Here is a 5,930-nt window from a genome sequence, read left to right on the forward strand (position 1 = left end):
AGCTGCCAACTTGCCCTGTTTGGGAAAAACGGTCTATTCGTATTCCAAACACACACCACTATATATAGACCCTTATACCCACGAAATGTAGAGAGCTTCCAGAGAGAAAATTGAGAGAGAAACCCTAGAGAAAAACAAGATTGCTTTATCCCCAATCTTCACTAAGAGACTCCTCAAATTCCTCTACTCTTTTCCTCTCCATTGATACATCCTTGAGAGGTTATTGACCAAATCCTTTTCTCTCCACACCCACGTTTGTGAGAAGGTCTTTTGGTGCTAAGGGAAGCAGTTTGGAAAGGACCAATGGTTATTGGTTGATGCTATATGTCACGCCCCGAACCCAAAAGGGTCCAAGGCATGAGAAATATATCTCAAGGGTGCCTGTAGATTTTTCCTTTTTGGACAACCAACTATAGGAGATCTTTATTTTCCTTTCAATTCCACATTATAAGAATATATAACCATAAATCTCCACATTACAAGTTAGAGCTCTATAACACATTTACGAACAATAACTAAAAATCATGTACTTCCACATAATACATGAATATATATTACAAAACTCTTGGATTACACAAAGTCACAATCATATCAAGAATAAGAAATCTTAATATTGAGTCTAGGCCTACCACGCCTAAGACTAACAAACCTCAAGTGACCAACCTCCAATAGAATTAATTAATGTCTCAGTGAACATAGCAAAGTCGAGTCACCAACCATTTACATAAAAAGTCTCCAAATTTAACATAGCATTTCAATCATCACCAATGAATAAAGCTTCATATCCAAGGTATAGATAATTACTCTGAAAAACTGTTAGAGGGTGGGATGAGCTAAAGCCCAGTAAGTAGCATAATTAATGGGGGTGAGGGAAATGCAAGTTTCATCTTCAATAATAATAATATGACAAGAATGATTTAATAATGAGATACAAGTTCCTCAAAGTAAATACCTTGAAACTATATAATATAATATGTGAGTACTAACACTATAATTCCCAAAGCCATAATATCTCACATAAGGTAAAATATCACAAATATAGCAAACAACCACATAGACCGATCAGGGGATCCACCTATTCACAACTGGCATGATATTGTCCTCTCTGGTATGCAGACTCTTGGCCCCATGGACAGCAGCCTCACCCATACCCTCAAGGTTTTTCTCTTCCCCCATGGGCAGCAGGGAGAGCATGTCAAACAGGACCTCTCTTGCATGTGGTCTCTTGGCCCCATGGGCAGTAGCCTCACCCACACACAATCAATGAACCACTTCCCCCCATGGACAGCAGGGAAGAACGCGTCATCCAAAGTGAAAGGGCACTGACCTAAATTTGATTCCATTGTCACAAAGACTACGGAAACCAAATCGGGGAGATCACCGTGAAATCACACATGGCATGGTGTTAAAACCACATAAGCTCACAAGTTATATTACTTTGAAACAAATAGTTCATATCCAGGTAGTTTCAGAAAAACCTTAAATAATCTAACTTCTACAAAGTTTATAAGGTTTTCAACTTCATTCTTGTCAAAAAGATTTTCTATCAATTTCCCACATAAGAAGACAAAATAAGCATCTTTAAATTTTCTAATATACCATAAAATCCAAGATTTCCTTATCAAAGATTAAATAAAAGATGCTCATTTTTCTATATCAACAAATTCATGTATTTCTCCAAATGCAATACCAAATATGATGCATTTTCATATATATAATCATATATATATATATATATATTAAGGTTACGACACAATAGTTTTTAGGAAAGTATAATTTCCATACGTAGTTTCCAAAAGCATGTCTAACCCAAAAACATTTATATAACATGGTTATTTTTCAAAATCCCATTAAAAAACTACTTACCTCACAACCGCAAAATCCTAATTCTCCAAGCTCCAAGGAGATTAGCTAGAACCTAAACAATATCAAGTAAACCTATCACAATAAGTATAGAGCTTGAAATTGCATCTAGCCACAATTTATGAATTGCCAAGTAATCACTTACTTAGGCGAGCCTAGTATTTGATCACCGTGAAATCACACATGGCATGGTGTTAAAACCACATAAGCTCACAAGTTATATTACTTTGAAACAAATAGTTCATATCCAGGTAGTTTCAGAAAAACCTTAAATAATCTAACTTCTACAAAGTTTATAAGGTTTTCAACTTCATTCTTGTCAAAAAGATTTTCTATCAATTTCCCACATAAGAAGACAAAATAAGCATCTTTAAATTTTCTAATATACCATAAAATCCAAGATTTCCTTATCAAAGATTAAATAAAAGATGCTCATTTTTCTATATCAACAAATTCATGTATTTCTCCAAATGCAATACCAAATATGATGCATTTTCATATATATAATCATATATATATATATATATATTAAGGTTACGACACAATAGTTTTTAGGAAAGTATAATTTCCATACGTAGTTTCCAAAAGCATGTCTAACCCAAAAACATTTATATAACATGGTTATTTTTCAAAATCCCATTAAAAAACTACTTACCTCACAACCGCAAAATCCTAATTCTCCAAGCTCCAAGGAGATTAGCTAGAACCTAAACAATATCAAGTAAACCTATCACAATAAGTATAGAGCTTGAAATTGCATCTAGCCACAATTTATGAATTGCCAAGTAATCACTTACTTAGGCGAGCCTAGTATTCAACCTCATCAATAATAATATATCTCACTTCCAAAGTTTCTCAACAAATTGATTCACAAGGCATAAACTCCAATTTACAAAGTTAACCCATTTAATATCATCTCCAACATTATGATTAGCTTCCATAAAATTTACACTACATCATTAAGAGACCCATGAAAGCAAAATCAATATATCCTCCAAGATAAGAAATTTAGAACTTCAACGAACTCCAAATAAACCCAATGGCAATGGAAAAATTAGATTTACCAACCATCACATGTTATAACTCAAAACCCCTAAATTTTCCACCATACATAAATCTTAGGTAGTCATCATTAGCACAAACCATAAACCCACTCATCAAATAATTCCACCAATACAAAACCCATACATATAAACACATAAATATCACTTCCCATGCTCATAAATCACATGAATATTATTATCAAAGCTTAGACTAAAGAACCTCAAGCAAAAGCATATAAACCCACCAAAAAGATTAGAAATATTTACTTCAAATAAAAGATGTGAAGATGCTTATGGGTTCACAAGAATATTCTGTTGATTTTGCCGAAAAAATGGTGATGGAGATGTTGATTTGGAGTGGGTACCGTGGGAGAGGATGAGGGAGTATGAGAGAAATGAGAAGAAAGAAAAGAAAATAAGAAGAGAGGAATGGCCGGCCAAGAAGATGAGAGCCAATTTGTGAGATGTGTGGTGGGGGTTAGTGTGTTAGGTCGGGCACGTGTGGTCCCAAAAAAGCTGACCACTACTTTTTTTTTTTTTTTTTGGACTTATTAGGACGTTACACTATGGGCTATAGCGGAATCCGATAAGTTAGAAAAGAAAAAGGTTCGGCGCAACCTCGTTGGAGTAAGAAGCTTGGAGGGTTTAGGTACCTAGGTAGATTAGGCTTGGAGGGTCTATTGCTGTTCATGTATTCCAACTACATTTTCTAGTGGATTATTGACCGCTTGGAGGGCGGCGGAGAGGTTTTACGCCGATAGCTTCGGTTTCCTTTTCGATAACACATCGCGTGTTGTCCTTATGTTTGCATCTCTCTTCCTTTATTTTTGCCTTTTATTTTCTGTTGTGGATGTGATTATAATTGGCTTAGATTGTTTATCAATTCTGTGTTTGGCTTATTTTCATGTTCCGCACATTAATTGTTTGATAATAAGTTTAAATTGATAATTTGTAATTTTGGGTCTAAACGTTCGAGAGTGTTTTTCACACATATTGAACATTCAGAGTTAATATGGTAATTGGTCCCTTTAGAGATTTTAGGAATTTTTTTGTCATTTTAAAGATATATACGTATTTTATTATTATTTTTTTGGGTGTTTTTATTATTGGTTAGTTTAGAGACATTGGACGTATTTTGGTCTTGTTGAAGGTTTCAAAGCTATTTGGTCACTAGGACTTCCCCTCTCTCTCTCTTCTTGAAATGGCCGAGTGGCCTTAATTTCCTTTTATTTCTTCACATTTTTCTTCTTTTCTTCCTTCCACACTCTACAAATCAAGTCACAATAAATGCAATACACTTACCTTGACTTTTGTACATAACAAATATGACTTCGAGTACGTTTGGCTGGTCCGTTTTCAGGCACGTTCACGTTTTAAGACACCTGAACAGTGCACTCTCAGCTACCACCACTCACACAAGGCTAGAGATGGTGCATGATGGGACATGCACTCAAGTGGGCGTCTAGATGATGAACAAGTGGACGGTGAAGATGTAGGAGAGGAGTACTATATAAGATGGGGATGCCTCTGATAAAAAGGGGGGAGAAAAAAAGGAAAAAAGAAAAGGAGAGAGAATTCCATTATTGTAGCTCCGAGAATTGTAACCCAAGTTTCATCAAATACAAATTCCTTTTCGGACGTCACATTTGTGTCCGTCCGGGCACGTCTGAATACAAATTTATCCACAAACACTGCTGTCTTATACTGTTAATTCATCGTTAGCCTAGCTCTTTCACCCACTCTCTACAAATTTATTGTCTTGGGTTCAGTGGGCTTAAAGTCCATACCTTCTTGGGATTGGGCTACAAAAATTGACCCTACAACATTGTATATAAGATTATCATCATCTCAATAGATAATCACATTAATTACGATAAAGTATTGTAATGCAAATCTCTTGATAATTTTATATTCCGTAATGTAAGATGTACGTATATGAACGAACCGTACGTCACATGTGTAATGTTGTAATGGTTGCAATATTTTTGTGAACCAAACTGCCCAACAATTAGAGTGGCTACATATAAAATTCTAAGGGGAAAAAAAATTCAGCAAAAGAAATTTTTACATGTGATATAAAAGATTTTTGGAGCAAAACAAGAATAATTAATGATATTAGCGTAGATGCATGTCACAAGATTCATTAACATAGCATATAGCTTTATTTGCTAAAATACAGACTCTCCACGCCAGTATATAGATGTGGAAACATCACAAACTTACAACAAAACATTTGCTAAGCTAGAAGCAAAGCATTATTACAAAGTTCAGAATGCATCTAAATAAGCAGAAGCAAAGCACCAAGTCTCCAACAAACACTGAAGCACACAGATGTTCAAGTGTGAAAGACGAAAGGCCTAAGGAAATTCCAGAAAGCGAAAAACAGGACCATGATTCCAACAACAGTTGCTGTCCCTCTCCAAAAATCTTTGAAATATAGATTCGTTAAGGATGCCATGAGTTTGCTCCAACGGCTGGTATAGTGATGTTTAATCTTTTCACTGAGTTCAAAGTAACAGGAATGATTACCTTCTATAATTTGTAGGCAAAGGTGGTTGATCAGAATTGCCACTGCCTTATTGTTGCCTAGCCAGTTAACGATAATGTTTTTCTCAACAAGTAGATCCACATCTTCTCTAGTGTTGATAAGATGATCCAACAATACAATATAATTACATACGTAAGCTTCCCGTGGATAATGACACTGCTCTAAGGCCATGAGGTTTCGAACAACAGGTTCAGTTGCATCCCTTATTATAAAGGATTTGAGTTCCAAGACAGGTTGCATGATCTCCAAGCATTTGAGGCAAGGAAAGCAACTCAAGAGCCATGAAAAGTTTAAAAATGGACAAATTTTCAAGAAGCCACTCTTTCGAAATTGAATGTCAAGTAAGCCTCCATTCTCGGATTTGCTGACTTTGAATTCCACTCCTGCCTCAGACAGCTTGGTTGCACAAGGTACACGTTCAAAACTTCTTCCAAATGTTAGATTCTGTGGAAGGAGAGAATATCTTAGGAAATCAG

General features: G+C 35.5%; 1 long non-coding RNA gene across 2 annotated transcripts; it reads right to left on the minus strand.

The window, feature by feature from the left end:
• Positions 1-512: 512 nt before the first annotated feature.
• Positions 513-3,145, minus strand: LOC136071098 (uncharacterized). 2 transcript variants are annotated; one of them, XR_010632419.1, is made up of 3 exons: positions 2,519-3,145; positions 1,867-1,918; positions 513-1,327 (listed from the first exon to the last, which is right to left on the minus strand). It is a non-coding gene; the product is annotated as an uncharacterized LOC136071098 (long non-coding RNA). The 2 variants fall into 2 exon arrangements; XR_010632418.1 differs by having other exon boundaries at positions 513-1,918.
• Between the last annotated feature and the right edge of the window lie 2,785 nt (positions 3,146-5,930).

Source organism: Quercus suber, unplaced genomic scaffold (assembly GCF_002906115.3).
Source record: "Quercus suber isolate HL8 unplaced genomic scaffold, Cork oak 2.0 scaffold_15, whole genome shotgun sequence".
NCBI classification, from domain to species: Eukaryota; Viridiplantae; Streptophyta; class Magnoliopsida; order Fagales; family Fagaceae; genus Quercus; species Quercus suber.